Consider the following 11,527-nt stretch of genomic DNA (forward strand, 5'->3'; position numbering starts at 1 on the left):
TTGTTTACAACCATGCCAGTAGACTCTTGCAGTTTTGCCATGGTGACACTTGTGTGGCACGCCTTTTTGAACAGTACCCATTCCCTTGGTGTCTACAATATCACCTTGCTTGTAGAGTCCCATGTATGTGGCCAAAGGAATGACCCCATGTTTTCTAAAAGGCCTGGAGAGCAAGCACCTCTCCTCTTTCCCTCTGTGTCTGTCATTTTGGTGAATTACTGGAAGATGGTGTCTCCCTAAAATAAAATTTTAAAAAAATAGTTTTTAGAATACTTATGTGTATAGTATAAAGTGACCAGACGTCCCGCTTTTGGCGGGACAGTCCTGATTTTTAACAATTTGTCCTACGTCCCGCAGAGTTTTTTAAAAGTCCCAATTTTTGGAGGTAGTCCAGGTCAAAAATGGAGGCAGATGCGTTCAGGCTTTCTGGGCTGTTGGGTCAGTCCCACCCACAGCTGGGGTGGCCCATGTTGAGTGGTGCCCACGGTGAGGAGGGCACTCACCTTCTTTGTCACCCTTCCCAGGTTGGGAGTGAATATGCTGAATGTCTATTTGAAATCCCGTCATGGAGAACAAGAAAGATCTGAGTTCATCCTTTACTCCCATCTTCGCATCAGGACCAAGCCCTTTCCCTGGGGAGATGGTAACCATACTATTCCACAACCCTCCCATGAATCCGCTTCCAACTGGCTATGAAGATGAATAAAGAGAACCTAGACCACTGCCCAGACATTGAGGACCACAGCATCAGTTTGGACCATAACTCTGCATGTGGACCAGCGAAAGTGTATGGGACCTCAAGCTCACCTCATCTTCTTTTATCATATGATTACCAGTCTTCCATCCCTTTACTTGTGGCAGGAGATGGCTTAAATAAATAAACTAAGATTGGTCAAAAAAAAAAAAAAAAAAGAACACCCCCCCAGTCAATGGTGTCCTGCTTTACCTGTTAAAATCTGGTTACCTTAGTGTAATAGTAAATTGAGAAGTAGAGAGCTTTGTTAGAAATTTGTATCTTGGAATCAGCACCTGAATTTGACCAAGATTCTCAGGTGATCTGCAAACCTCTGAAAAGTTTAAGACACACTACTTGGGCCACTGGGCTTGTAACAGAGTAACGCCCAATGTAACATTAATCCTTTTGGCAAGAACTCTGCCCTTAACTTGTTTACAACAATGCCAGCAGCATGCTGGGTGACATGGTGATGCAATATGACGGTGTCGGAGATGTAATAAGTCGTGTGGGGCCATTTGGCCATTTCTTCTGAGTACGTTAATTTTCATTGTCTTCACCACCATTTCCTGAAAAGCTTATAAACATCAAAGAAAGTGCATGAGCTGTTCTCCCTAGTTCCCCAGATATTGAAACGCCTACACCTAATGTCACAGATATTCTTAGCCTCCATTTTCTTCTGTACACTGTAAACCATGGTGCCACCTCCCTAATCTCTAGTAATCTCTACCAAAACATCCATTTGATTATCCAGTGTCATGGTTAGTGGGAACTTTAGAAGTCATCTAGTCAGTGGTTCCCAAATGCCACTCCATGGATCCGTTCTGAGTTGGCTACATCAGAATCACCTGGGGAACATTTCAGAAATGCAGATTTCTAGGTTATAGAAATCTTCTCATTACGTATGGGAAGAGCCTCTGGAATACGTTTTGAAGAAACTGTCCAAGTGATTCTAACACACAAATTTGGACGCCATCTGGCTGCCTCAGCCTGTGCAGCCACAGCCTGGGACTACAGCTTCCCTGCGGCCGTGGCCTAAATACCCCCAGGAACAAGAACTTCTCATTTCCGAGGGCTCATTGTTAGAAAGTTCTTTCCAACACATTGAGTCAATACCTGCCTCTCTTTAATTTCCACCTGTAGGTCCTGGCCTTTTGAACCATACAAAATAACATGAATGTGTTTTGTTTGTTTGTTTTAGTGAGATAGAGTCTCACTTTGTCTCCATCTGTAGAATGCTGTAGCATCATAGCTCACAGCAACTTCAAACTCTTGGGCTCAAGCAATCCTCTTGCGTCAGCCTCCCTAGTAGCTGGGACTACGGGTGCCCTCCAGAATGCCCGGCTATTTTTTTGTTGTTGCTGTTGTTGTTGTGTAGCAGGCCCGGGCCAGGTATGAACCCACGTGGCTGGTGCCCTAACCACTGAGCAACGGTCACCCGGCCCACAAATGTGTTTTAGACGTAGAATCTCTCTCACATGGTGCTGACAGCCCTTCAGATGTCTGCTTCCAGACACTGTCCAGCTGCGGGCTCCCTCATGTCACTTTCTTCCTTGGAGTCTATTGTGTCAATGATAATGAAGCTACCTACTTCCTTTTTCTACTCATTTACTCGGAATCTGTCTCCTAACAATCTAGATTCATCTCTTATAAGCAAAATATAGGTAGATTTTAAAAATCAAGTCTGACAATCTCTTTAAACTGGTAAGTTTAGGCAAATTATATACACTATTACTAATATCTTTGAAATGATTTCTACTGTCATATTCTGTGATTTTCTTTTAGCCCATGTTTTCTTTTCTCTCTCTTTTTTTTACTTCCTGTGTTCTGTGGTTTGACTTTTCCTACTTTTTCCTCTCTTGTCCTTCCCCACTGCCTGGCTACTGGGAAGTTGTACCAACTTCATGAGTCATTCTATAATTCTATAGCAACTCCTTTGAAAAAATATTGAATACTATGAATGTATAACAAAATATTAACTGAACCAACTTTAGTTATTATATAATTCTTAAAATCTTGGTATATATGTTTAACAAAATTTAAAAATAATCAATGTCTGTTCTGCCTCGGTAAGTTGAAGAACTTAGAACACTTTAACTTCAAAAAACCCCTCCCTGCTTTCCTTGCACCTGTTGGTCAATATTTTAGACTCATCATGTTTTTATGCCCCCAATAAATTACGGTTGCTGTTGTTGATATCAATTTTTTTTTAGACTCACTCCCATCATTTTTGCTTCCCATTCTGTCTTTCATCTGAACGCTTCCTTCTGGGTTCAATTTCATCTTTCACTGAGAATCTAGCAATAGAAAATTCGCTTAGCGTTTGTCTGAAAGCATTTTTATTTCTTCCTCATTCTGTATGATAATTCAGCTGAGTGCAAAGCTCTTGCTTGGCAGTTCTCTCGGAACACTTCAAAGATAATAAACCCTATTTTATGACTTTTAATGCTGCTGTGAAGAAGTCAGCAACAGCCTAAGTGTAGCTCCTTTGTAGGTCACTTATCCTTTTTTCTCTGAATGCACTAAGTATTTTCTCTTTGACTTTGATGTTTCAGTTTTATTACAATGTATCCCAATATGGATTTTTAAGAAATACTTCCTGTTTCAGACTTATTATTCTCATACTAATCATCTTAATGCTTGAAAACAATAATAGAATTCTTTTTTTTTTTTTTAAATCAGTCCTCTGACAAAGGCTTTACTGACAACTTGCCATATGTTAGTCAAAAACTTAAAAAAATACAGAACCCAGCAGATGGTATCTTATACACTGGAAATGAACATAACAGAAGTCTCTTCTCATCACTGTAAAATAAAATTCCCCCCAAATCTAAGAACTTACTTTTGGTAGTGGACTGGACTTTGATCCCCACCAAATGTACCAAAATAACCCAGCAGAGAATTAGAATCAAGAGGTAGGGTAGAGAGGGGATCAGATTTTTAAAAAACTGCTTTTGTGGCACAGACATGGATCTGGGAAAGACAAGTTGGGCTGGGCGGTCTCTCTGACCATGACCATCACCACGTGTTCTTCTTCTAGCTTGCCCATTGTCCTTAGTGTAGACTGGAGGTACTGCTGTCACAGGGCAGGAAGGCAGAGAGTGTGCCTGTGCTGTCTCTGCCCTTGGACCCACCTACTAGTAGGCTGATCACCAATGCCACCTGCTTCTGTTTCAAGTAGGAGAACAGGTTCCTGAGAAGCTGCCTCCACAGGCCTGGGTCCACTGTGGGCATCCTCTCAGTGTCAGGCCCGCTGGGGGTCCTTGGGTGGCTAGGAGGATGGCATAGCCACAGGGGCTCCCCTGCTTGATGGATCATGTGACTTTGTGCAGCTTGGGTTAGTCTAGTTCAAGGCACTGGGCAATCTTCAGCTGGGTCAGCTTGCTCCCAGAAGTGTGGTCTTTGAGAAGACCACTGAAGACCCCCTGGTCCCCCTCTAGGATGTGCAAACATGTTGGGAAGCAGCTGTTTTCCACACTAGAAACCCATTCCAACCCAGCTGTAGGGTCTGAGCATACTCTGAAAGACTCTTGAGCATGTCGGTATTTGTTTTGCCTCGTCTAGAGGCTTGGATTTGGGCTCAGTCGTCCGATGATTGTGTTCGCTATCTCTTATCTTCTTTCCGTGGGAAGAATCTGGACCCTCGTGGTGGTGGTGGAGGCCGTGCTAATAATAGAGTTCTTCAATAAAAGTAACACAGAACAAGGAATCAGAAAACCTAGGTCCTGATCAAACAAGCCCTGTAAGAAGTTTAGATCTCCTTTTAAAGACTTGCACCAAAATGTGTCCTATTTGTACTTAGTAATTATCTTCAAAACTCCCACGCTACAGGAGTTATACATGAGTCTTGTTGTGTGTCACCTTGCCTTCAAGTCCTCTAGACTGCACTCATTCTGACTCTAAAGTCAGAATGTAAGCAGTCACTTTTCTGACACACATTGGTGACAAGGCTTCAAATGGATCTGAACTGTAAAATAAATATCCATGAGTCCATCCTGATATGAATACGTGACAGAATAAGTAAATAAATGGGGTAAAAGGACAAAACTCCCTTACAGAAGAACGGCAAATAATTTATGTAGCTATTCTTCCCACCAAGAGGTGGAGATTAATTCCACTCCCTTGAGGGCGGGTTGACTTAGTGACTTGGTTCCAAAGAATAGAGTATGGGAAGAGGGGTGAAAAGGACCTTTACAGTGGAGAAAGTTGGCAAACACTGCTTCAGCCATTGGTCAAGGTTAACAGCTCCAGGGCTGAGTCATGAAGATCACACACACTCTCTGGTGTAACATGATGCCAAAGGCATTTCTCCTGCAGTATTCTTCCCTGAACTCAGGTTTAATCCTAACATCAGACAACCCCAAATCGAGGGATGTTCTAAAAACTACCTGACCAGTATTCTTTAAAACTCCCAAGATTCATGATCTATGTGTTTATGATTTAAATAAAAGAAAATAAATTTTTAAAAAGGAGAAAAAAATAAAATAAAACTCATGAAAAACAAGGCAGGCCCAAGAAACTGTCACAGAACAAAGGAGATTAAGGGGATGTGATGACTAAACTCCAGAGTGGAGCCCTGGACAGGAACCTGGAATAAAAATGAAAAGAACACTGGTAGAAAAGTTATTGAGATTCAAATAAAGGCTGGTGACCAGTAAACATCGTGCTGCTGTTGGTTTCTTGGTTCTTGCAAACTTATGACGGGTATGTAAGATGTTAACACTAGAGGCCCCGGGGGATGGGTATACCAGTATCCTCCGTGCTATCTTTGCAGCTTTATTGCACTAAGTCCTTAAAGCCTAACACAATGCCTTGTGAACCTCGATAAAAAATTGGTTAAATTTGCCAATTTCGAAAACCATGGGATATACAAATAGTAAAGACCAGTGAGGAAAGATTCTGTTTACTTTAGTCTTTTTTTGTTCCTACAAATGTTGCAACTACAAAATGTGTATTTCTTATCAATATATGTATTTTAAAATATCGATGAATGGCAACATTTCAATAAACATTTAAAAGACTGTTAGAAACCCAAACTGTATGCTTTTATTTAATTTAAGCATACGAAAAATCATTTGTTTTTAAACTAATTTATTTATATAGTCAAAATTTTTCATCCCGGGCAGCACCTGTGGCTCAAAGGAGTAGGGCGCTGACCCCATATGCCGGAGGTGGCAGGTTCAAACCCAGCCCCGGCCCAAAAAAAAAGTTACAAAATTTTTTATCCCTTGTCAGCACCCATAGGTTTTTGTCTACATTTACTGATATAGTAGTTAGAATTTTTGAACCAAAGTTCTTTGAACTAAAAATAGGGGTAGAGTACTATCTGAGAATGGGATTTTTTAATATTATAATTCTACTTGTAATATTTGCCAGTGACTGTGAATAGTAACCAGTTATCACCTTTAGTAATTTATAGGAAAACACAGCATCTAAAGTAAAAAACATAGTTTAAAAGTAAAAAACATAAAGATCAAAAATTGCCTTTATGTGTTTGCCTATTTTCAGCAAAAGGCTAACTAGAGCCCTAAGGTGTGGCTTTTAGAGCATGTTGTAGAATAATAATGTCCTTGGACGGCAGGCTCTGCAGACAGACTGCCAAGTCTGCTTCTCTGCTCCACCCATCACCTCGGCGAGAGACTGATTCCTCCAGTTCGTGTCCTCAGCTATAAGGGGAAACAACAGTACCAACCCTATGGGCTGTTCATAAAGACTGCTAGAGTTAATTTGCCTAAAGCCTCCAGAACAGGGCTGTCAGCTAACATCAGACTTTATTATTACTATCACCAACATTACTATGAAATCTTGTGATAATTACTTTGTGGAAAATGGGTCTTTTAATTATTTCTTCCAAGAACAAATACTTTTTTCAAAAACTAAGTTGGTTAATGCTAAGCTATATTTCCTACTAGGGTTATGCATATTTCTTCTAAGGAATCATTTCCATGATTTGAATAAGAAAGAAAAGTCAGTCTAAGCTATTTTAGAGGCTGAGGCAAGAGGATCGCTTGAGCCCAGGAGTTTGAGGCTATTGTGGGCTATGGTGGTGATGCCTCTGAGTAGACACTGCACTCCTACCCGGGCAACATAGCAAGACCCCGTCTCTAAAAAAAAAAAAAAGAAAGAAAGAAAAGTCAATGCAAGAACAAAACCTACAATGATGGAATGGTGGAGGGGACATAGGCTTCATGTTTAAGCTTCATACTAGTCAAGTGTCTCAGATTCAGTAATTACTGACCCCAAAGAATGCCAATTTTAAAACATCATTCATTCCTCCATTTAGAATTTTCAAATACAAGGTCTGGAACATGCTGGTATCTTTCTGACATACATGATAAGGTTAATTCCTAACCTAAGTATGTTATTTCTTTTCATATTAATCTGAATACTTTAAAACATTCTCAACGCCTATGAGTTCATGTAAATAATAATAAATAAGTACTATGCAAGTCATTAAGCCAGTAATACATAAATCTACAAAAATAATTATTCTATAGATACAAGTGCTTTAGGAAGAATAATCTGAAGAAACTTGTGTCAGCTGGGGGTGACAGAATGGGCAGCCAGTTGGCAGGGTTCCTTTCACGGTTCTACCACTTTCCCAGGCAGCCCAACACAGCTCTCAGTTCTGTGGCTGCTCTATATCCCTGTCCCTGATGTTTAAATAAATGTTTACCAGCAATCATATTAACAGAGATGCAGTGAGGAATCAAGCAATAATATTTGTTAAGAGACCTGACATGCCTATAAACACAAAACGTTATCCCTGTGAATATGATGTTTGCTCCAGCCAGTTCTGCCAAAGACACATGGTGATTGGCAGTGTCAAGGGCAACAAGGATAAGCCACATATGCAGCTCCAACGCGACCTCAGCCCAGGGTCTACAGGGCCAGAGCGAGGTCATGGGCCTGCAGCTGAGGTTCTGGAGGACCTCCGATGAGAATGAAGCTCTCAGGTCACCCCTCCTCTCCAGGTTCCAGAGCAGCTGGAGGTCAGTCCAAGGAAGATTCGTTCAGCACTGGATAGCTCCCAGCGTAACACAGGCCACCTGAGAAGGGAGGCTGTCCCCTCTCCGGATCTTTTCTCAGGAGAAATTAATGACTGTCAACAATGGCCTTTGTTCGCTCTTCCAGAATAGCAAAACTGAAACTGAACTAAGTACTGCAAACTCTCTTACATATTGCAAATAAGAAAAAACACCCTGAAGATTTGGTTTTGAATCGCCCACATACCAGCATTTAAAAACAGTGACTTTTTTTTTTAATCTAAATGTGCTCCTCGGGTGCCATGCATGGAAAAATAGAAAACATTTCATTTTCTGTCTTTGCATTTTGTCTTTATAGGGGGGAAAATGTGAAATAAACTTCTTTAATTTTCACTTCAGGGTTTGCAGCTTAGGATTCTATTAATATATCCTTTTCCCCTCGGTTGTGCAGGGTCCTCGTTTGCAGTCAGTTCATTCTGCACTGATGTATATTTCATTGCCCAAGGCTTAATTTTGATTTATTGTCCATCCATAAATTAGAAAAATATGCTCTGGAATTCCATCCCGCTGAAAAGCTGTGCCTGATGTCAGGGGACTGGGTGATATTTAAGATGTCAGAAATACATATTGGATTAGTGTGCTTTGTTTCCCACAACAGCAGGTGTTTAATCATAGCTGATGGCTGAAGTTAAATGCATTAGGACAGCTGCAGCCAAGAAGATGGAGTTTTTCTAAACCATACAAACTCCAGGATAAATAACTCAAAACTAATTGTGTGTCCACATCTTAGATACATTTTTATTTACTTAATACATTAAACAATGAAAATAGCCTCTGGCACTTAACTTCATGTTTAAGAGCCTGTACAAATATTTTATGTTAGTGAAGTGGTGGCTGTTTAAACATAATTACTATTTCCCTTACTGGCCCTCTGGCGGCATTATATAAAATATTTCTTAAGGCAGAAAAGAATAAAGGCTAAAATCTCCCAGTAATTCAGGGATAAGGAATTTTCAGCGTTTGCTTTTTCTTTTCCTTGACACAATTTGAATGTTTACATCTGTCTAATTTCCATTTTGCCACAAGGCAAATGATGTTTCCCCCATACATACCACCGGGGCGGTTTCCCTTCCTCTCTTTATACAGTGCAGGTCCTGGGTGCCATTATGTTTATATTAATTAGAGTTCTATGTGTATAGAAAAATGATCAAGCTTGGTGTGGAGCAATTTAGCTGGAGGCTGGAGAGAAGATGCTTAGGAGAGCAAACATTTTCAAGGTGCAACCGGTGACCTGTAACAAGCTGGGGAGATTCATGGCGAGAATCGTATATTTTGACACAACAGTGATTTGATTAAAAGAGAAAGTAATGGGTTTAAACAGTCGCTATGAGCATGTAGCCAGACTTTGGTAGCTTTTTGCAATTTACTTTACAGACCAGTGATGGAGCAGGAGAGAGCACCTTTGCTGCTAAAAAAAAGCCACTTGGGTTTGGAAACAAATACAAGCAAAAATTGAGTGGTTGAAACCGGGTTCCTCCCCTTCCCCCAGCTCTGTTAACACACATCTTTGGAGGAGGCAGGATAATACCAAGGCAAAAAGATATAGATATTAAGATGACTTTGAGAATGGGATTAAAGCTGGAATTAATTTTGCTTGGATAATTTTAAAAGAATTATAGCTGGAGTCAGGCTCAACTCAATTAGTCTGAACAAAAAGAGAAAAATGTAATTCTCTGCATTTTGAGAAAAATAAGAATTTGTACTCAGAGACTGAAACAGTTAATTTTGTCTCACTTAGCTAAGCAATTTGATTCCTCGAAATAGTCAAGGTGCCATGTAGCATCAAATTTAATTCTAATGCAGTGGTTAGGAATAGCCCAGTATGATTTTGAACAAAATAGATTAAAAAGAATATTAATGAAAACATCGTTAAGTGAGAAAGTGCAAGTTACAAAGAAACTATATAGTATGATCTTGTCAATGTAAGAAAACAAGAGAAAATGAAAAGAAACATGCCCTGTATATGGGTGTACACGTGCTTCAGAACAACGGTGATGCCACAGGATGGGGTCTGAACACAAATCGAGAACAGTGATCACCTCCAAAGGGGAGATTTTAACTCTACTTGCACTATATATATTTTTTGATTTTTATTTATACTGCTGTTTTAATGCCTAACTTGTATAAATTAATTTTCAGAGTTCTGAGAATGGTTTGTTTTTAAGGAAAAAAAAAAAAAAAAGAAGAAGCCTAATCTCTGTTTCGACCTACACGAGAGCTGTCCAGAAAATATCCAGCCATCCTGGATACTATTTTTCATATTCCCCAGCTGGACACTGTCCAAACAGCCATGGTAGGTCCTACCTGAATCATCCACCAGTTGTATTATTTTTGCTATAATTATGTGTTGAAGGAAAAAGTCATGGAATGTTAGGATCTGATAAATCCTGCAAAGAAAAAGTTTTTAAAATTCCAGCCTTGATGAGGTATCCAGGTGGAGCCGACTGTCAGAACAACCTACGTTTGTATCTCAGTGTTCTTACCGGCAGCCGATTTCTTCTGCCTTCATCATCCCCGAGCCTCCCTAACATGGTAGGTACAAGGTACTGGTACTGATCTTTGTCTCAGAACTTCTTGTAATAGGATTCTATTTGATAAAAAGTTGATGGTTTTTACCAGTCTGATGTTAAAGCAATTTTGTGGTGCTTTTGTTTTTAAAAAGAATCTTCTAAAATGCATCTCTCATTCATAGCCATCATTTTCATTCACTTTTATATCTTTTCCTGTTTTGCAACTGATATCCCCAAATTCTTCAACTCTTTTAGCCCAACGAGTATAATATTCTTAGGGGGAAATATAGATATTGGGACTTCAGACTCTCACTCTCAGCTGCTTCGCACTATTTCTGATATTTTTAGTCTAAGTGTTACAAGTCAGAGTCCCCAGGAAACTGACTCTGAAGTGAAGGTTTCTTGCAAGAGGTTTACTGGAGGATGTTGTCATCCTGGAGGTGAGAGAGAAGGAAATAGGAATGGGTGGAAGAAGTTGAGACTACGCGGTCACCGCAACTGGTCCACAGAATGTTCTGGAGGTAGAATGATCCGCAGAGTTATTTCCCCTTTGGTCCTCACACTGGCCGTGCCTTGGATGCAGGCTGACTCCTGGAAAAGAGTATAACTTTGGGCAAGGCAGCGCCCTTGGGCAAGGGACAATTCTTGGAGAGTGATTTTGCTGAGATCTTTTAGCAAATGACACTCCTAGAAGCTCCAGGAATGAATGCCTCAGTTTTACAGGGAGGCCCTGAGTGGTGCACCCCATATCCACTACACCACGTTTCCAGGTCTCATCATCTGCATTTCCATCCATCAAGAACAATAATCCTTCAACAGTGGCTAGAGTACTTCTCCAAAACAAAGGGCAGAGAAAAGCGACATTTGTTCATTGTGGAAAACCATGAGCAGACTGTGATTCCAAGGCATTTTCCCTACATGGGGATAAAAGAAGAAGAGTCAAAACCATTCTATTGTTAAGAAAGCAGTAAAGCCAGAAAGAGAATGACTCAGTGGGCGGCTTACACTACAAATCGGAGATTTTGCTTCCAATTTTTCATACTGCAGGGCTAGTTCTCTGGTTTATTTCTGGCATTAGTGTTATAGAAATAATTAATAACACATCCCAGGAAGGGGTCTGGAGACTATTAAGTGGAATTTTCTATCCTGTATGCAGTAGTGAGGCTCATACAAGCGTTCCTTGAAGTAGCTGATATTTTGGTCCACAAGGCAAGAGTGGAGGACGTCAGATGCCCATG

General features: G+C 40.4%; 2 pseudogenes; one reads left to right on the plus strand and one right to left on the minus strand.

Annotated features, from left to right (window-relative positions):
* The first annotated feature begins 401 nt into the window (after positions 1-401).
* Positions 402-764, plus strand: LOC100957092 (annotated as a pseudogene).
* Positions 765-3,665: 2,901 nt separating this feature from the next.
* On the minus strand, positions 3,666-10,310 carry LOC100957399 (annotated as a pseudogene).
* Between the last annotated feature and the right edge of the window lie 1,217 nt (positions 10,311-11,527).

The sequence above is a fragment of the Otolemur garnettii genome, unplaced genomic scaffold (assembly GCF_000181295.1).
Source record: "Otolemur garnettii isolate 467f Iridium unplaced genomic scaffold, OtoGar3 scaffold00017, whole genome shotgun sequence".
NCBI lineage: Eukaryota > Metazoa > Chordata > Mammalia > Primates > Galagidae > Otolemur > Otolemur garnettii.